Here is a 22,276-nt window from a genome sequence, read left to right on the forward strand (position 1 = left end):
ACTGTTCATATTGCATACATGAATTACCGTTCATTGATGTAAGCCCTAGTAAAATGTATATTAAACCAACATGTAACTGTTTTCATTATTTCCATACGAAAATTGTTAAGATATGTAGTTATCAACCAATCTTTGCTAGAGCTCTCCGTCCGTGCTGCTTGCCAATGCAACAGAGTTCCGTGTTCAACGATTATGTTTCGTTTGATAAAATAATGTGCAAAGAGTGAGAAAGATTTTTTTAGTATCTTTATTAAGGAGACTTTCAGCCATAGGCTTGCTCGTCTCCGGCGAGTAAGGAAGAACCGGGCAACCTACTAATATCAATGTCGCAAATGGAACAGCTCTGGAGAACTACATAACAAATATGGCAGCATAGGAGTGACCACGTGCATGGATCACGGACATGGGCCACACGTTTGTTTTGCTTTGATGATGCCATACCGAGTGGTACTGACATTGATATAAGTTTCAATACCCTTAGCTGGTAGTTATTGTTCTAAGCTTTTGAGTGCTTATAAAAATGTATTGTTTTATTAACAATTAACAATTTTAATTAACAAGGACTCTAAGGATGAAAACGCCGAAAATGCTGGAGATCACTCATTTAATCTAATAGTAACATAATTATGCTAGCAATACAAAATTATTCGAGTGATCCAAAATATGTTCATTGGGTGGTCCAAAATTAAATCTAACATTTCTTCAGAATTTATGAAAGTTTGGCTTTTTCGGTGGGATTTACAACATGTTTACCTACAAATCCTACCTAGCATTCATCACTTTTTAGTTGCTTAGGCAATTGATCAAGCATTATTACAAAATCTAACTTTTAATCGAAAAATTCTCGCTTAACTTTTCAAAAGGTCCTAAGTAACATTTTTTTCATGAACTAATTTGAATAGCGCAATCAACAGACCAATATTAAAGCTTTTGATTGCAGTACTCAAATTAATTCATGAAAAAAATGTTACTTAGGACCTTTTGAAAAGTTTAGCGAGAATTGTTCGGCCATCTCCTAAAGTGGTCCAAAATACCTCCCTTACCCTAGGTAGCATACCGTGAGAAACGTTTTTTGGTAACTGTAACGATATTAACTAATTGGGGGGACTACAACCCATGATTTTTTTTTTTAATAAGCCCCAATTGCGGGGGACACCGGTTCTGATGATGCATTTCAACTTGTTTTACACAAATTAATGATTTCGTGTGTGTTACTTCTACGTGAAGTTAAACGATTTACAATTATATGGAAATGCTAATATCATCTTCCAAACTTGGACGTACATGTTCATGATAGCATTAGAGGCGAAAGTATAGAATTGATAGTTCCGTTAGGATACGGCAGGCATGAAGAATGTTTTTATAGAAGTCGATTTGAAAGCGAGCGGAGGGCAATATTTGGCAGAAGGAAGGTCGTGCGATATGTGCCATCACAAATATTGCCCTCCGCTCGCTTTCAAATCGACTTCTATAAAAACATTCTTCATGCCTGCCGTATCCTAACGGAACTATCAATTCTATACTTTCGCCTCTAATGCTATCATGAACATGTACGTCCAAGTTTGGAAGATGATATTAGCATTTCCATATAATTGTTTTACACAGATGTGTGAAAAAAAAATCTGGTCCCTAACATAAAATGAATTCCCTCGATTCCTTTCTTACGTTTGTGCATTTGCAGTTTGTTTCAAGTAAACAACAAAGACACTTGTGTTACATTTAATATCCATCAAGTAACATACATCCGATTGATTTGCAGATCCAGCTGCATTTCGAACTTGTGCCTTACAGAAAAATATTTTAATACAATGAAAGTTCTACAAAACAAATCATGGAGGATGACATAACGGTAACGATTTTGTGGAAGTAAGTAACAACTGTTTCAATCAGTCTCACTGTTTGAAAAACTGCATATTGGGGTGGCTCAAGTTTGTATGGAAAAAACTTCAATTTTTCTGATGGGCCGCCCTCTTATTCGAGTCTCTTTGATGCCCTGATGCTCTGGATAAAATTTCAGCCAAATCTGTTTGGGCAAATTTCGTTTCTTTTACCTTTGAAAACAAATAAATTCACCCCTACAACCCTCCAGTAAAATGCTAATATCTAATAAAATGCTGCCTTATAAATTCTAATCTTCTCGCGGTTTTCAGCATATTATTCTGTATTTGATTCTTCAAGAACTTAATGAGTATCATAGTTCTTCATCGTAAATTATGTCGTCCAACTGCAAATCACTGTTTTTGGATGTTTTTGCATACATTTTACCATATAAACTTCCAACGAGTTTAGCACCGCCCAAACGTTGACCGATTTGGCTGAAATTTTGTCCAGAGCATCATGGCATCAAATAGAGGGCGGCCCATCAAAAAATTTGAATTTTTTTTTTTAACCCACCTTACTGCATATATAACATTTTGGCCAAAATAAGATTTTTATATATCCTGATTCCTCGTCAAAATACACGTATGCTGGTAAAAAATACGGTTTATTTTTTGGCGCAAATATATTAATTTAATTTCGTTTGTTTGAAAAACTATTACATATATACTTACACGCATTTTGAAGAGGAATGATGAGGTACTAATTGCAGTTTTCGAACTACGTAAGTACCGCTGGATATTGTATTTTACTTAAAACTATTGATATGTATCTAAGAAATCGAAATATTCGGTGCCAATTTGTTCAAAAACATTTTTTGGTTGTTTTTCGGAATTGTGTAAAATGCAGTTTCTCAAACAAATGATTCAATTATTTGTTTTTCGCTGACAATATGGATATGCGTTATGATTTCAACAACCAATATCTCTCTATGTACCCTTAAATAATTTGGACCTTCGCTTGTGTGATTGTCCCAGCGTACTATAATTGATGACTCAAACTCAAAACTAGGTACTAGGTCAAGTACTAAAAGTCAAATTATTCAGTTACAATGCGGTCTAGTTTTTTCGTAATTTTATAAAATCTAAGAGAAATTATCTCCGGTAAGCAATTGTTGCCAACTATATTGTCAGTTTAATCAGTGTAGAACAAGAACGCATTCTTAACAATAATGCTGTCGAAGCGGTCTTCCTTAGCCTCATGGGATAGAAGAACTGAAAACTTTTCAAAATTCAAATAATTATGAAACAATTTTAAAAAAATAGCGTAGTTTGTATTTGGCAAAAATATGTTACTAAAATATATTCCTCTGAACAAAGTGGAATTGTGAATTGTGAAACACTTATCTAAGTATTCGACAAATCAACCCGTTTATCCTGCCAAGCAAATCATAGCCAACACCAACACTCAATCAGCAACATATAGATCCCCTTGTAAACCATAAACCAAGCTCGAGAAAAGCCATGAACAGAAGTTTTCCTCGCGAGTTCGAGTCTCTCTCTCTCGGCGAATCTCTGTATCGGCACCGAATCTTCAACCACTCCGCTGGCACAGGATGCGAAACAATGTGTACATGAAATTACACAAGACAAACGCTTACATATACACACATAGACATCATGACACAGTGCCGATTTATCATCCACCTAATCACCCCTAGCGGTTCGTATACATAGCTCGGGGTGAAAGCACTCACCACCATCCAGCGCGCAGCGTACGGTTCATCAACTATCAGGGGGGTGGTGAAGTACGCAAAAGTCTGGCAGCACTAACGAACGGGGGAGGAAAATCCCATTAGTCACTCACACAGACATAGCAGTGGCACAGTGGGCATTTAGAATTATGATGCTCATCATTTGGATTCGTTGAATGGGCATTTTATTCGAAACAGCAATCAACTAAGGATGTAGCCAGTCAAGTTACCACATATACTTTTTTTTAAACTAGAATGTATTTTAGAAATGTTATTTAATTGAACAATGAATGAATACATAATTAATAAAATAACAGATTTGTTTTGTTCAGACTCCATAAGAAAACTAATTTGCTCAACCCCACTGTACGAATAGAGGCATTTTCCTTTAACTGACGACATATCATAAGCAAGAGGTAATGCTCTGGTTGTGCTTGTTGTCAAGTAAAACACAAAACTGTGCAGTAGCTGATGTAAGTGATGGGCTCGTACTGTTCCATCGGTCAATAGCATTTTCATACTATTTTTATTGCAAGTGATACATTTAATACTTACTTCAACTTCAGACAGTAAATTGGAACCAGTGATAGGCTTACCTGAAACGAGTAGAAAATTGTAAACATTTTTATTAGAGTATTGATTTTCTTTAAAGAGGATTATGGGAATACAGTTTAATGAGGTAAGGTAATACAAAAATTGGGTAAACTAATCGATGAATCGATTCAGCGTTGTGATAATCGATTAATTTTGAATCGATTATTACCGAACGATCATCGATTCAATAATCGAGAAAAGATTCAATAGTTACTAATCGATTAATCGGCATTTTACGACATCTCTAATACTCTCTCATCTCCTACTTCAAAAGACATTTATCAAGAATCTCCTTTTTAACTCTCTCAAGCTAAGATGGAAACAGGATTTGCAGGGATTAATTTAGCAACATTGAAACACATCGGTTGCATCTTCTTTTTCTTCAATGTCTCAATATTCCAATTAGAACTTGGCCTGCTTTTCAACTTAGTGCCTATTGGAATTTTCAAAGTTATTAATTGAAAGCTTTTCCATGCTCGCCATTTCATAAGTATGTATCTTATCTGGCTTGAACAATGGATACACTATGCCCAGGGAACCGAGAATGTTTCCCATCCGTAAACGTCCTAGACCGGACAGATTATACAACTCGCCTTTTTTGCGTCGAGCCTTTGCTCGCAAGGCTTACTAGAGACCCCAGATATCGGATGCGTAAGAAACATCAATTTCCAAGATGGAACCTGATCTGCGTAACGAAAAACACCTTTCTTTGCCCAAAACAAAAACATTTACCTACAAGGTAGGTATGGACATGAAGGTTGGAAAAAATTAACGATAGTTTTTTTTTTTCATAATTAGTGTATCACCTATTTTGGTAATTAGTGTATCAACTAAGAAACTTATGCATTCTTGGGTAAACCCCATATAGTTACCCTCACTACGGCACTGTTAGTGGCATTAAGCTGTATTAAACGCATGATGCGATGACTTCTTCGCCGTTTTCCAAAACACAACCATTAATGATAATATTCTTTGTGTTTTTTTCATAACACCACTACCAATTTTGTCATCGCCACGCTTCGTGTCAGCACTATTGTCAAAATATGATAATGCATTTTTGTTTCACCCTTGAGCTAGTGTTGTAGAAGTAGATTCGTCCCAATATAGAGTCGCCCTCCTCCCTTACGAGTGGAGCACTTTTCCATAGGAAAACAGGATATCAAAAGAGACACACCACTTCATGATCGGTTCATTTTTTGTACCTACAGTTGTCAATGCTGTCTCCTTTTCACTTCACAAGGAGATTTCTTTTTCGACTTCCTTCAGCAGCGTACGTCCTCCGCCCGTAGGCAAAGTGAACAGATGACAACTGACCACATATATAGACACTGGACGCCCACCCACCCAAGGCTTTCGAATGCAGTCTGAACGGTTTAAGGTGAATGGCTTCGCGAATCGTGAAATTCAAGGAATTTGTTTATTTGCATGGATTTCTATAAAAAGAATTTGATGTTGCTGATCTTGTTATTTTTGTAAAAAAAATCGAAACAGGAATGTGTCTAGGAGGTCGTTGATCTAGATATAAGTATGATTTTGTCAACACTGAGGAATGGTATCTTTCGCGTACATGAATGATTAACGCCCAGCAAATAGCTCTTCAGGCAGGAAAGTCTTACCATTTCAATTATTTTCATTTAAATAAATAGTGTTTTGACCATAATTCCGGGATGCGATAATCAATACGGAAAAATTACAATAGACAATAGACAATGGTCTTAATTGGACCGAATCTCTCGCTGCAAGTTAATCTGTTGAACAAAACTGCTTCATGGAATGAGTGAATTGATACTCAAATAAATGACATCACCAGGCTTAGTCGAATGATTAACATGAGGGGCTTTTTTCGAAAATTCGGTTTTCGGAGCTAACACATAGCTATAACATTTGACTTTGAGGTCTTCAGTAGAAAGTGTAATGTGTTCCCTATTATTTCCTAGTTCCCATTGGGTCTTGATTTCCAGAAATTGCTCGTACCGCCATTACCCGAAATACCATTTTACATTTTTGAGCTCACTCCCATGCATGCTTCGGTTGGCTTAGCCTTCTAAAGCTGCATATGTAAGTTAATCCTTACTTTGAACTTGGCTCATGTTTGAAAAAGCCTATCGAATGGAGGCAGATGCTTTCATCCGGTTATTTTATCTGCTATCATCCGGGCTATTATGCGCGTAATTTCCAACTCCGACGAAGGTAAGTTTCTGATTCTGCCCACACTTTCTCTGCCGATAATACGCAGTAGTGGGTAAGTAACTATAGTGCAGATTACATTATATGATAGGTTTCTTGGTGATTAGCATTGTGTCAATCAAAATGTAGGGTTACTGCTCCTGGGCTTCATCTCATACCTCCGATATTCCACGAAAAACAAAACAATGAAAAGGTATTTGATTTGGTTCTTATTTTTGTGATTTTTTTCAGCAGTGAGCACGCATGTTGGCCAATAGAAGCTACGAAATTGGCGACGTATTTTTTTTTGTTTCGCGATGTTCAATGAGATGGAAAACGGAACAGTTCCCCTATACAGGAAGGAAATTTATCTGATTTCTAGTATGTTAGGAAAACCTCTTAGAGAACTAGTTTATTATAATTTGAAAATTCTATTCCCTATTTCATTCATATATTGATAGGGAAAAAAACTACTTCGACAGGGCCCGATATTCTCGTCGCGAATATATTCCGAATACTCGTTTCATGGAGATTTGTCTGAACATTTTGTTATTATCGCATAATTGTCATAATTGTCCAACATTGAGATAACTTTGAAATTTTGTATTTTGGTGCATTTAATGTTGTGTTCGGAATTCAAATCAGAGTGATCGAAATTTGAGACAATTTTTACTATGGGTGTTCGGCATTTGATACAATATATGTCAGAATAAAATCATCAAGTATAGATAGTTACAATCAATAAAATATCAAGCACTTATATGAAAGTTCTATTCTTGTGCTACCCGATGGTAACAATAGATCTATTAATATATTTTAATTAATTTGCCAAAGACCTCCGAAGACCAGATCTTTTTGATGAAAAAATGGGACAAACGCACATGAAAAACAGAACAACTCAAACAACCTTGTGACATGTTGAATTTAGTGTTGAATTTAACAAAAAAGTAAGTTTAAGAGAAAATCGTCAAAAAAATATATCTACACCAACATTTAAAAGGGCGTAACAGCCCAACGGGCAGCAGGGACTATGTCCAAGGGCTTGACGATCCCTCCCCAGGCCATCTGCGAGTTGTGGGGCTTGCCTAGGATGTGGTGGGGTTTGACAGTGGGCCCTGTTAAACCTCTATAAAAAGCTGCATGTATCCGCAAGTAGGCTCCACCAAAGCGACCGTGTGCCGCTCAAAGCGCACAAGCCCAAGTCCTGGTGTTAGGTGGGACGCTAAACAGCCCTGACACGACGGCCCTCCGACGAGACAGGAGGTTTGCGCAGGCCCAATAAGCCGCCTAGAAAACCAATCATTACGAACAATATAAGAGATAATGCGACCTAGGCGACGAATACACGATCACGATTGGAAGGTTGGAACATGGAATTGCAAGTCGCTAGGTTTCGCAGGTTGCGACAGGATGATCTACGATGAATTACATCCCCGCAACTTCGACGTCGTGGCGCTGCAGGAGATTTGCTGGACAGGACAGAAAGTGTGGAAAAGCGGGCATCGAGCGGCTACCTTCTACCAAAGCTGTGGCACCACCAACGAGCTGGGAACCGGCTTCATAGTGCTGGGTAAGATGCGCCAACGCGTGATTGGGTGGCAGCCAATCAACGCAAGGATGTGCAAGCTGAGGATTAAAGGCCGTTTCTTCAACTATAGCATCATCAACGTGCACTGCCCACACGAAGGGAGACCCGACGACGAGAAAGAAGCGTTCTACGCACAGCTGGAGCAGACATACGATGGATGCCCACTGCGGGACGTTAAAATCGTCATCGGTGACATGAACGCACAGGTAGGAAGGGAGGAAATGTATAGACCGGTCATCGGACCGGATAGTCTGCACACCGTATCGAATGACAACGGCCAACGATGCATAAACTTCGCAGCCTCCCGCGGAATGGTAGTCCGAAGCACCTTCTTTCCCCGCAAAAATATCCACAAGGCCACATGGAGATCACCTAACCAAGAAACGGAAAACCAAATCGACCACGTTCTAATCGACGGTAAATTCTTCTCCGACATCACGAACGTCCGCACTTACCGCAGTGCGAATATTGAATCCGACCACTACCTCGTTGCAGTATGCCTGCGCTCAAAACTCTCGACGGTGTACAACACGCGTCGAAGTCGGACGCCGCGGCTTAACATTGGGCGGCTACAAGCCGGTAGACTAGCCCAAGAATACGCGCAGCAGCTGGAAGTGGCACTTCCAACGGAAGAGCAGCTAGGCGCAGCATCTCTTGAAGATGGCTGGAGAGATATTCGATCCGCCATTGGTAGCACCGCAACCGCTGCACTTGGCACGGTGCCCCCGGATCAGAGAAACGACTGGTATGACGGCGAATGTGAGCAGTTAGTGGAAGAGAAGAATGCAGCATGGGCGAGATTGCTGCAACACCGCACGAGGGCAAACGAGGCACGATATAAACAGGCGCGGAACAGACAAAACTCGATTTTCCGGAGGAAAAAGCGCCAGCAGGAAGATCGAGATCGTGAAGAAACGGAGCAACTGTACCGCGCTAATAACACACGAAAGTTCTATGAGAAGTTAAACCGTTCACGTAAGGGCCACGTGCCACAGCCCGATATGTGTAAGGACATAAACGGGAACTTGCTTACGAACGAGCGTGAGGTGATCCAAAGGTGGCGGCAGCACTACGAAGAACACCTGAATGGCGATGTGGCAGACGAAGATGGCGGTATGGTAATGGACCTGGGAGAACGCGCGCAGGACATAATTCTACCGGCTCCGGATCTCCAGGAAATCCAGGAGGAGATCGGCCGGCTCAAGAACAACAAAGCCCCTGGGGTTGACCAACTACCAGGAGAGCTATTTAAACACGGTGGTGAGGCACTGGCTAGAGCGCTGCACTGGGTCATTACCAAGATTTGGGAGGAGGAAGTTTTGCCGCAGGAGTGGATGGAAGGTGTCGTGTGTCCCATCTACAAAAAGGGCGATAAGCTGGATTGTAGCAACTACCGCGCAATCACATTGCTGAACGCCGCCTACAAGGTACTCTCCCAAATTTTATGCCGTCGACTAGCACCAACTGCAAGGGAGTTCGTGGGGCAGTACCAGGCGGGTTTTATGGGCGAACGCTCCACCACGGACCAGGTGTTTGCCATTCGCCAAGTACTGCAGAAATGCCGCGAATACAACGTGCCCACACATCATCTATTCATCGACTTCAAAGCCGCATATGATACAATCGATCGGGATCAGCTATGGCAGCTAATGCACGAACACGGTTTTCCGGATAAACTGACACGGTTGATCAAAGCGACGATGGATCGGGTGATGTGCGTAGTTCGAGTTTCAGGGGCATTCTCGAGTCCCTTCGAAACCCGCAGAGGGTTACGGCAAGGTGATGGTCTTTCGTGTTTGCTATTCAACATCGCTTTGGAAGGTGTAATACGAAGAGCAGGGATTAACACGAGTGGTACAATTTTCAATAAGTTCGTCCAGCTATTTGGTTTCGCCGACGACATAGATATTATGGCACGTAACTTTGAGAAGATGGAGGAAGCCTACATCAGACTGAAGAGGGAAGCTAAGCGGATCGGACTAGTCATCAACACGTCGAAGACGAAGTACATGATAGGAAGAGGTTCAAGAGAAGACAATGTGAGCCACCCACCGCGAGTTTGCATCGGTGGTGACGAAATCGAGGTGGTAGAAGAATTTGTGTACTTGGGCTCACTGGTGACTGCCGAAAATGACACCAGCAGAGAAATTCGGAGACGCATAGTGGCTGGAAATCGTACGTACTTTGGACTCCGCAAGACGCTCCGATCGAATAGAGTTCGCCGCCGTACCAAACTGACAATCTACAAAACGCTAATTAGACCGGTAGTCCTCTACGGACACGAGACCTGGACGATGCTCGTGGAGGACCAACGCGCACTTGGAGTTTTCGAAAGGAAAGTGCTGCGTACCATCTATGGTGGGGTGCAGATGGCGGACGGTACGTGGAGGAGGCGAATGAACCACGAATTGCATCAGCTGTTGGGAGAACCATCCATCGTTCAGACCGCGAAAATCGGACGACTGCGATGGGCCGGGCACGTAACCAGAATGTCGGACAGTAACCCGGTGAAAATGGTTCTCGACAACGATCCGACGGGCACAAGAAGGCGAGGTGCGCAGCGGGCAAGGTGGATCGATCAGGTGGAAGATGACTTGCAGACCCTCCGTAGATTGCGTGGTTGGCGACGTGTAGCCATGGACCGAGCCGAATGGAGAAGACTCTTATATACCGCACAGGCCACTTCGGCCTTAGTCTGAATAAATAAATAACAGCCCAACAAATCTTTCCTGTTCTATGTCTATTAGGGCAGTTCAAATTTAAAAAATGTTCGAAAATCCTAACTCCCATATGTCTATTAGCATCATTTTGATAATATAGGAGTCCTGGCAAAATTTCAGGCAATTCAGTGGCCATTTAGGGGTGGCGCGAAGTCAATTTATGTTTATATGGAAATTTGTATGGGAAAAACTAAAAAATTATTCAAGTCTCCCTACATCTGTTAAATCGTGATGAATTCAAATAAACATCCCGAACCTCTCTTTTTGGAATCTATATAAATGAGACCTCCGGATAACACATTAGCTATGAGTGGATTGAGCGGTTCTATTGACAGCGTGAATATGAGATAAATGGCTAAAATGGTGTAATTAGCCTCAACGTAGCAGTGGAAACATAAATCAAAATTAATGAGTTACCCACTGTGTTGAATACGCCCCTAGCGTAAATGCGCACCCTATCACCCAAAACACACATAGATGCAAAGTAGTGATTATGACACACCTTCCCATCCATTATATTGCCCATGATTGAATGCCTTTGTAAGAGCTAGCTTTGTATTCGATCGAGAATCAAAACACGCAGTTTATCGTTGAAAGATTAAAACTAAACTCATAGCTCCTTAGCTCCTAAATTATACTTATTCTATAAAGAAGTGAAAGCAAGAAATCGTGCTAATCTACAGAAGTTTACTAGTGCTTGCCTAAAGTATCTAAATACTTAACCTAAAATCCTTTCTATATCTATATCTACGTGCAAAGTACGGATTTATTTAGTCACACAGCACTAGTTTGTGAGTAGTAGCATATACGACCCCCGGTGATTCGAAGCCTAGATTCCTTCCCGTAAACGTAGGACAAACGGGACTAAACGTAAGTGCAAATAGATAAAAACAACATTGAACTTGATTCAGGACGGTGTAAAACCGTTATTTACATTGTAACGATTGTAGTCTGTAAGATGTAATATCATTGCAGGAATATATTAATACTAGGATAAGAACATAAATCCTCTCGTTCCGGTCGTTCCTCACCTGTATTAATATCTCGGAAAATCACCCGTCAATTGGTTGGCTAATCTCCAACACACTGGTTAAGCTCAAATAGACTCCAAAAATGGAGGTTGGGGATGTTTATTTGAATTCATCACGATTTAAGAGTTGTATGAGGAGTTGAATAAATTTTAAGTTTTTCCCATACAAATTTCCATATAAACATAAATTGACCTCGCGCCACCCCTAAATGGCCACCGAATTGCCTGAAATTTTGCCAGGACTCCCATATTATCAAAATGATGCTTACAGACATATGGGAGTAGGAATTTTCGAACATTTTTGAAATGTGAACTACCCTAATGTCTATGCATGTAGACGAGGAATCCGAAAGAATACAATTTGCTGACGAGTCAGCCTAGGGCTGAAAGTCTCGTAAATAAAGATACAAAAAAAATGTCTTTTCATCCTTTTCAAATGTTGGTCTAGAAATGCAAAAAGTGCAGTAGGCTGGGATTGTTGATTTCCCAGGCCTAATCCCTTCTTATGAATATAAGTAGGAAAAAATCTGTGAATAAGAATACAAGAATTTTAGAAAGTAAAGAGCAACAAAAAAAGTTAGGGTAATTTGCCAAATGTTGAACGGCTAATTTCTTCGCCTATTGTTGAACGCACATGCATTTCTTATGGGAGTTCAACAATAGGCGATAAAATTAGCTGTTCAACATTTGACGGTTTCCCCTATTTGAATTATTTACATACAAATAGTTGGCGCATGAAAAAAAATGTTAAATCTGATCAATTAGCAGTTTGTTTTATCAAAAATGATCAAAATGGAGGTATCTTAATTAAAAGTAGCCTTACAGCTAGGAAATCTTGTCTTCTGGTATTGGTTCCCATGTACCTATTTTAAATTGAGCCGGGATTTCAATTTTCCATGACAAGATCCCGTCAATCCCGTCCTTTGAAAACAATTGGGAATGAAATCCGCAGATAAGCTTTCCGATATGTAAACTAGCCTCTAAAAACACGAGGACCAAAAGCCGACGGAAAAATTTTCCCGAAATTTGAAACTGCCTTAAACTTGATTTTGTTCAGTTGATCTATCATTTTTTTTCTCTGGATAATTTTTAAAATTAATCAGAAATTCTTTAAAGGCATTTTGATGTATTGAAATTGAAAAAATATCTAAAATCTGTAGACATAGGTCCAGCTTAGTTGGTTAAAAGCACAGTCTAATGAGCGAAAATGAGACGTGTGGCATGTCTTGGTTTTCATGAAATGGTTGCCTACCATTACCTGTCATTACCATTAATAGTTTGATGCTAACAGAACAAGAAAAAAAATTTAAATGAAATGAAATAAAGTTCGATTCAAAATAACTCTGGACGCACTGTTTATTACACCTCCGCGCCCCTGGTGATCGGAACAAAAAACATTTGACAGGCATTTGTTGATGTTTCATTGACAAATGAATCGCCTGCTTTGAGCGTAATTACAGCGGCACACTAGGAGTTAACTTTCTGAAATCAGTATGGCGAAAGGCATCTAAGGTTCGATTTCTCAAAATTAAGCACCTTCATCGAAAAAATATTTGGTAGGCGTAGTAGCGTACACCTTCCTACATAACCGGTACCAAATAGTTTTTCAATGAATTATTGGCAGTGGCTGATTTTCTACTCGCCGCTTCCACATCCAGGCGCTATCGTATATGCACAAATAGCCAGCGTAAGTTAATATAAGAAGCTTAGATGGCGAAAGACATCTAACGCGGGTTTTCTCAAAATTAGGAACTTTTCATGAAAAACTATTTGGTACCGGTTATGTAGGAAGGTGTCCGCTACTACGCCTACCAAATATTTTTTCGATGAAGGTGCTTAATTTTGAGAAATCGAACCTTAGATGCCTTTCGCCATACTGATTTCAGAAAGTTAACTCCTAGTGTGCCGCTGTAATTACGCTCAAAGCAGGCGATTCATTGATCGACGCATCTCGAAATTACGGATCATGGAACTTGAGAAAAGAAAATTAATTGTGCACAAACATTTAGAGAACCCTTCGTGGTCTGCCTCAAAATAGAAAAAGTGTTCCCAAAGTCAACGGTGTGTCTTGTAATCAAACGGTACCAGGACACTCTGGGTATGGATAGAGCACAGCGCATCTATCATAAAAGTGGCACTAGGAACAGATAGCTAAGGAGAATGGTGTTGAGGTACGTGAAAAGCAACCCAGGTGTCTCCATACGTGATTTGGCAAAGAAATACGATTCCAACTTTTCCACCGTGCATAACATCCTTTCAAGAGATATATCATTCTTTTGGTGCTTATCATATCAGTCTTTTGGTGCTACTAAACATCCGAGTCGCTCCCTGAAACAAAATTTAATGGCCTAAAAATGAGCACGATTACTATACGAACGTGTTTTGACGAAATTTTTTGGCTGTATTTTAATAGAAGACGAAACATATGTCAAAACAAATCCCCGGACGAAAATTTAACCTGGCAACTGGCAGTGTGCATGTCCCTTCTAGTTATAAATTTGATTTTGTTGATAAGTTTGCTCGTAAATTAATGATTTGGCAAGACTTTGGCAAGTTGTGGCCTTAAGCCCAAGGTTTTCATCACATCTCTCACAATGACATCGGAGGTTTACATTAAAGAGTGTCCAAAAATCGGATTTTACTCTTCATTCGACAGCAGAGTTATGTTTTGGCCGGATCTAGCCAGCTGTCACTACTCCAAGGTTTTTTCTAGAATGGTATGCTGCAAACAATGTTAATTTCGTCGCCAAAGAGATTAGTCATCCGAAATGCCCAGAGTTCAGATCGATCAAAAAATATTGGCGATTGTCAAGCAAAAACTTCAATGATGTGGTAAATAAGTGGCAAAGTGCGACAATTCATTCAAAACGGTGAAATGTAATAATTTGTTATATATCGTTTGAAAGCTGTGACGTTTTGATCAACCGTGTATGTTGTTTATTTCTTGGGTAATGATCACTTGAATGCGTCCAAATTTACTTTGAATCGGGCTTTAGCATGAACAATTTTTCCGAAGAAATTTACAACACCTTTTTGTCATTAAATGTCGAAAAGCTGAAAAAAAATCAATCAATGAAAATACATAACAGCATAAATAACATACTTTTTGGGGCTATATAAATAACAGAACCAAGTTTTCGAAATTTCCTACTTTTTACAGGTTTCTTCCACTTTCGTTGTATTTTAATTGGTTTTCTACCGAAAATGTTCAGTTTGCTTCAATTAAGTTCTAGAGCTTTTGAGGATGAAATTTTAGAATTGAGGATTTTAAAGATTACGACGGTACAGCAACCAGGCCTGACAAACGGGGAAGGGTCGTTTTGCCGAAACCTTTTGCCGATCCTTTCCGCCAAATGACCCTTTCGGCCAAATAACCCTTTCGGCCGAAGAACCCTTTCTGCCAAACGACCCTTTCTGTCAAATGACCCTTTCCGCCAAATATTCGGCCTAGTGGTATTCGGCCAAACGCATTCGACCGAACGGTATTCGGCCAAACGGCCCTTCCCCCTGGAAAACGGTGCTGTCCCGTTAAATACGGTACGTATATTCCAGCCTGCTCTGAAGTGAAAAATGTGCTTAAGTGTTGGTAAAGCACATGGTTAACAATTGGTTAAGGACACGGAAATGTTTAACGGAAACTGATTGGAAAATGATTGGAAACTGATTGGAAGCTTAATACTTGATCGTTAGAGCCATGTTGAAACCTGCACAAGTTACCCTTCTTTCTCTAGAGCTACAGAAGGTGAAGATGGAGATTGCAGCAGAACATTCGGAAGCTCACTTGGAGAAACCCAAATGGCGATACGTGTGTTCACAAATCGATCATGTTTTGGTGGACGGTATTTCTCAGATGTCATAAATGTGACGACCTTCCGAGGCCCAAATATCAACTCTGGCCACTATCTGGTGGTATGTGAGATTCATATCTATGACAAAAAGTCAAAAGACAAAAGGTCGAAAAACAAAAGGTCGAAAGACAAAAGTTCGAAAAGACAAAACGTCGAAAGGGATAAAAAAGGCGACGTTTTGTCCTTTCAGCCTTTTGTCCTTTTCGACTATTTGTCCCTTCCACCTTTTGTATTTCAACCTTTCGTCTTTCGACCTTTTGTGCTTTCGACCTTTTGTCCCTAACCCGACTGTCGGGTGAGGGCGTTGCGGTGCAATTCGCTAATAAGCTCGACAAAAGAAGTGAACGCATTGTGCCAACAAGTCCACAGGACGCTCTATACAGCAGCCACAGAGATTCTTGGCACCACTCAAGGAAGCCAACGGAACGGCTGGTTTGATATGGAGTGCCAAAAAGCGACAGATGAGAAAAACCAGGCCAGGAACCACATGCTCATAGCGGCTACACGCCAAAATATTAAACGATATTGAAGTACAATCAAAGTTAATTGCCTATATTCCGGGTATAAGCCACCCGAAGTGGAAATTAATTACTATCTGAAACTCGAATTAGTTCGAAAAATGTATTGGAGGGTAACCACTTCCTTCGGTGGGGTTTGATCCCACGAAACCAGTACGCTAGAGAGGTGCTTTCCCTAGTAAGCAATGAAGGACCTCCTAAATATAGATATAACGAACTAAGGGCAAAAAAAAACTCCCCCGGCATAAGAAAAGGAAGCATGACGGAAAAGTACTCTCAGCTGGAAGCTTTGTCAGAAACGACACACGGAAGCTCTTCAAAACGATCGACAGCGCCCCGGCGCCAGTCTCAATAAATGACAGGTGGTTTGGTGGAAGGAGCACTTTGTGGCTTAGTGGATAGGTTGAAGGTGGAACTTTAGTGGCTAGGTGAGAGGAACACTGAATTATTGTTGAATGCACAATCGTTCAAAAAGAACACAGGCAATATAAGAATTGAGGATGATGGACAAGCAGTGGAGCCACAAACACTAAACAAAGTGAGAAAAGTTGTTCGGTGAAGCCGCTGGGAAGGACGGAATCCCGGGCGAGCTTCTAAAAGTTTTGAGTTGGGAATCATTGATTCGGGACGAATCATATATTCGGAACGAATATATTATGCTAGAGTATGATTTTCTGGCAAAGCTTATTAGACTGATTCGTCCGACGCTGGATAGATTGAAGTCGCGCTTCAGAATATCTGGTGAGACATCCGGTTCGTTCGTGATGCAAGATGGATTGAAGCAGGACGATTTTCAACATAGTGCAATACGAAGATCTGATGTCAACGAAACGGAACCATCGTTAACAATGCTCCTTGGTTTTGCGGATGATATCAACATCATTGGTGTAGATCGTTGTCGATGAATTCTTGGAATACTCTTCACATGTGATAATGACGTCAGCCGCGAAGTGAAAAGACTTGTTGCTGACTAAAAGTATGAATTTCTAAGGTTTGCGTAGCCATCGTAAGTCTCGTTTCTTACAGACATGGAAAAATACTCGCTCTGTATCGTTGATTCATCCAGTCGCCCTGTACGCCCATGAAGCATGAACGTTAAAAGATGCAGACTATCGAATTCTCGGAATGTTTGAGAGAAAAATACTGCGTTCAATACTTGGCGGCGGGGTGGAAAATCCTAAATAGCGCATGAATCACGAGCTGTACAAAGTGTACAAAAATGCAGACATCGGCAGGCTGATAAAATACGGCAGATTGCAGTGGGCTGGACATGCAGTGCATATGCCGGAAGAGATACCAGAGAAAGTTATGTTTAGCAGAGAACCTGGAAGAGGAGGAAATCAATAAATAAACTGTAAAGAGGACGTCTGCTCCGGGGTAGACCCCGCACTAGCTGGCTGCAATCGATAAAGATAAAGATGCACGTGCGGCCGGCGTACAGGAAGACTGGCGGTTGACGGCCCAAGAACGAGCGACCCGGAATATGAGATTACACTCGGTTTTGCACCGGATAACGACCATCATAGAACAGGTAGGTGATGTAAATTAAATAATTCAGAAACTATAAAATTATAAAATGTTACATTTTGTGGACTACGATATAAGGCCGTCACATCTCTTGAAATTGTGCTTACCATCCAGATAAATAAATTTTGGATTGCATTTTGAGTGTTATTATGAATGTTATTGTTATTACCTTCCGGGAAGAAATCATGACGAGAACGGCAAATAAAGCCAATCAAACAAATATACAATTTGATTGAATACAATTTTTAAATACTCAAAACACATTTTTTATTATGTCATGTTTCAAACTAGTGAGGTTTGTGCTGTTTGGGTCAAACTTAAACTATCAAACATCCTCATTTGTACTTCTCGACATGAAAATCTCGAATAGGTTATGCTTATTATAGATACAATCCATTTACTTATTTATACGAAAAAAAAACACCTCACTTTCCTTGACATCCACAACAGTCCACAAAGTCAACGGCTACCGAAAGCGATAATCCACCCACTCCCGGAGATAAGAGCTTCGATATTGGTATATAAAGCACAAATTTATACAACCCTGACAGTACAGGCAAGCAGGCACCCACCCGAGTGGCACGATCGGAAGCTGTATGTCGCGACCGACTGGCGCCTGGCTGTACGCAATGCCGCGCTCCAGGATTCCAGTGTTCGTTGGATTGCCACGCTTTTCCCATGCTTGGGAATCAAAAAGCGCCGTGGAACGAAACGGGAGGTTTGCGAAAAAAAAAGCTTCCTATGTTCAACTACCTATGCGATGGGAGGACGTCCGAGCATACATAGAAGAGTGCGGAACGGCTGATGGGGTTAGATAAGTCATGTGAGGAAACACCAATAAGGTCTTTCCGATAAGATGGCCAAAGACAGTGAAGGAGCTCATGAATCAAGTTATAATTCACAGTCGCTTTCAGGAGTAGGAAACAGTGCTCACTCCCTGGGGATCATGTGAGTGGAGAACTCTCGATAATATGTCAAGAAAATTTCACTTACCTTGGTAAAAGTATAATAAATTTATCTGCGCACTGCAACTGAGTGACGGGGTAGAAAGCTATCGACGACCACAACGACAGAGCTGTTGCGGAGGAGGAACAAAGTTTCGTTGCTTGAGTTGGTACTTTTTACTGTTGTTTCTTGTTCCGTTGTTTTCTCCTCCGGGGCCGGTGTTCTGAGGGTATGTATGTGTGTTTGAATGTACGAGCACCGCTTGGTAAGTTGTTGTTGTTGTTTAGTTTCAATTGTTGTATTGCTTGTTGGATGGTTTGCTTTTTGTTATGACCGGATCCTGTGGCTTCCGAACTATCAAGGAATTTCTGTAACGGGAAAGAAAATAGTTTTATCAAACAAATGCGGCAGTTAGATGGCTCTATATGCAGGAATTCTGTCAGGTTGGGGCAAGGGATGAAACAATTGATATCGACAGAGACAGTGGAGTAGAGCTTGATTGTTCACGTTTTAACCTTGGAGGTGTACATGTAAGATCCCAACTATAAATATGGCATCAAACTGGATTGCCACAACTAGAACGCTACAACTGAATGCCACGAAGAAGGCCTTCCCGACAAGAGTACGATTATAAGTTAATAACTTGGTCATGCCAATGTACAAGTCATGTTTTCAATAATAAGAATATTAATATTGCAAAAAAAAATCTACATGTTCTAGTGAGACTCGAACCAATATCCTTCTACTATACAGATCAATGATAACAATAATATAGCATTTTTTTTCCAACTATACAATAATTTCGAAATTTTGTATATGCCATCATGTTTAATAATAATTTCCAATTGAAAAATTACCAAATGAAAACATATTCTAAAACATATCGAAGTTAGAGTAATCAAAGCTGAGAGCTCATGATTTGTTATGATATAAATTTTTGTGGCTTAGAGATGAGCCAGCCTAGGGCTGAAAATCTCGTCAAATAAATAAATAAATTAAATAAATTTTTAGTTAACTGCAAATGAACGATAGTGGACAGGAGGATTACAATCCTTAGTTGATGAAAGTTGATACTTATAAAAAAAGGCATTGAAGCACCAGAGTTGAAACTTCTAATAACATTCATTGATTCAGTACAGTCCAACCTAGCCTTACATACGCCGTCTTATTCTCTTCAAATTCCCTTTAGTTAGCACCCGTGACTACCATCAGTGTGCAAATCACAAACAAACGTTTTCCCGCGTGATTGCCATATTAACGCCACCGAGAAAAAATAACTTCTCACTTTCCATCATTGAACTCTTGCCATATCCTTTTAACATCCTTCACATAGTAAGCGCAATCCAGCAATGACGTAGCACATGGAAAGCACATACCCTGCTTCTCCACCAATCTCAAGGCTCCACCGGCCAGCCACATAGCGCTGCTGCAACGAGATGGAACAGCGAGATGGGAGTCAAATACTAAGCCATCTCCAAGCAAAATCCGGATGCCTTGCCGTGGCAACTATCCAGCCGGCGCCCGTCGGACTGGCGCCAACTTATACAGCATCACACCGCATTCCGTTTCCCCGAGTTACCTACCCCAAGCCTGAACCTCACGTGGTCTTGCATCGGTCTACTACTGGAATCTATTTTTCCAGCAGTGCTTTTAATGTGATTTTTCTGTGGGGCTTCTTCAGTTTTTTTTTGGTTTAGCAACTGGCTGACCAAAAGAAGTGATGTAGAAGCTTTGCCCCGTGCCACAGATCCCCTCCCGTCGTGCCGAAGAACCCGACTGAAATATATTTATGTTCATGTATACATGGCCACCGACTGGGCGGCCTTTTTTCGATTGTTTTCCCCGGCAAGAATGGGGGATTTGTTTTTACCGTTTATCGTTATCAAAATCAGATTTGCTGTATCCGTATACTTTGAGGAAGTTTTTCGATCATGTGACATTTCTGAAGCAGATGTGGTGGCGACTTACAGTCCTCACTGTATTGTAAACCTCGATAACTTGGTTTGTCAAAGTTTTGCCCAAGAATAGATATTTGCATAAAATGCGTAACACAGTCCACGGTGTATGAGGAATGGGATTCCCGATTCGATTTTTAATTCGTTCGATTAGTTTTTTTTTGTTTGTAATCTTTTCTTCATATAGTATAGTATAGTCTTCAAAAAAAACCAAAAAAAGGTAACGCATCTCGATCGTTGATTCAGACCACCAAAGACCGACTACATTCGAATGAAATAGAACCGTAAATTGAATGCAAACACAAAGATTGAGATCGCATATTTTTATATCGAACGTAGGAGATCTTTATAGCCAATGGAATTATACGTTTTACGTTGCCAGCGCATTCATAAGTCAATATTAGAAACTCTTTATTGAGTGCCGACATCGCTTTGTGACTGTTTCGAAATCGAAACCTATATGGTGTACACCTACTAATTTCTATGAAATGGACAAACTTGCATTTGTTTTTAAATGTTGCACTTCTCTTATATTTGTGAAAAGGTAGATGATTTGAAATCCGGAGACGAGCCAGCCTCGGGCTGAAAGTCTCCTAAATAAAGACAAAAAAAAAAAAAGATGATTTAAAACACTATTTAATCACAATCGTGTTCTAATGTAAGTATTATATTGTGGTGATATTAATCACTTAAATTGTGTTGAAAGGTATACATAAATAAATATACATTTCTAAGAATCATCAATTACGACTCAATATCACAAGTGTTTTAAACGAATTGAATTTGAATTCATTTAAAATTCTCTGGAATGAAATTTATTCGAGCCTGTAAGTTTTTCAATCTATGTGTATATATTTGTCCGCAGAATCGCACTTGCTTTCATATTTCTTCTGACACTGGTGAGTGAGAAACGATCAAATTCTACCACATGCTGCATCCATGACCTCGCAGAACACTTCGCGTGCCCATCCACCGCATCATCGATTCCAGCTGCGCGGCCTTCGTTCCTTCCATTTGCCTCGCTCATCGCCACAGCAAAGTACCTACTGGACATCGTGAACTGGAAAATGTGCTTACTCTCGACACTTTCGCAATTGGTGTCCGACCGTGTTTTCCGTGTGCAAACAAAGCAATGAGATTCACAATTACGGCTGAATTGACTTTGTTGCGGCGGAATACTGGCACTGCTCGCCATATGCGCGCTTAGCACTTCCAGTTATGTGGCCAGTTAATGATTACCGACTGATGATGATGCCGTCTTACTGTGGGAAATCGGATGGTCAGAAACCATAATTCTAAAGGTCAATAATTGACATTTAACAAGCAGTAAGTTCATTCCAATAGTTTGTAAGGATCACAAACAGTTTTCCTGCATCAGTAATAAAATACACATAATTACTGTGTAGTTAGATCGGGAGCTTGAATTAAAGCCCGTAGATCAGGCTAAATGATGTAATGTCAAAGAAATTCATTTGTTTATATGCTAAATGACAGATGGGAATCAAGAGCAAATAGCTCATTACTTCTAATGCCGATATTGGGTAAATTCTATATTCTATATCTATAAACAACAACTAGATTTACCACGACTGTAGTCATTTCCACTAAACAACGAACATTTCAGCAAACTTTTCATTTTAAAGGTCTTAAGGTGAAGCTGTCCAGAATCCAAATAAATTATACCTCGCGTTTTCAGAAACACCAGTAGCATAGCATAGTTACGGTGTACTTCGTAGACACTAGTGATATTCATGTTTTTCTTTTGAAATGCCTATCCAGACTGCTATCAGAAATCAAGGTGGTCCTTGATTTCA

The 22,276-nt window shown here is 40.3% G+C and overlaps 1 protein-coding gene across 8 annotated transcripts in view; it reads right to left on the bottom strand.

The window, feature by feature from the left end:
- LOC134218558 (talin-2) overlaps positions 1–22,276 on the bottom strand; it is a 192,875-nt gene that overhangs the window by 112,259 nt on the left and 58,340 nt on the right. For all 8 annotated transcript variants that reach the window (XM_062697702.1, XM_062697696.1, XM_062697700.1 and 5 more), the window contains one exon: positions 18,556–18,875. The gene's annotated coding sequence lies outside the window, so the exon portion shown is untranslated. The remainder of the gene's footprint in view (positions 1–18,555; positions 18,876–22,276) is intronic.

The sequence above is a fragment of the Armigeres subalbatus genome, chromosome 2 (genome assembly GCF_024139115.2).
Source record: "Armigeres subalbatus isolate Guangzhou_Male chromosome 2, GZ_Asu_2, whole genome shotgun sequence".
NCBI lineage: Eukaryota > Metazoa > Arthropoda > Insecta > Diptera > Culicidae > Armigeres > Armigeres subalbatus.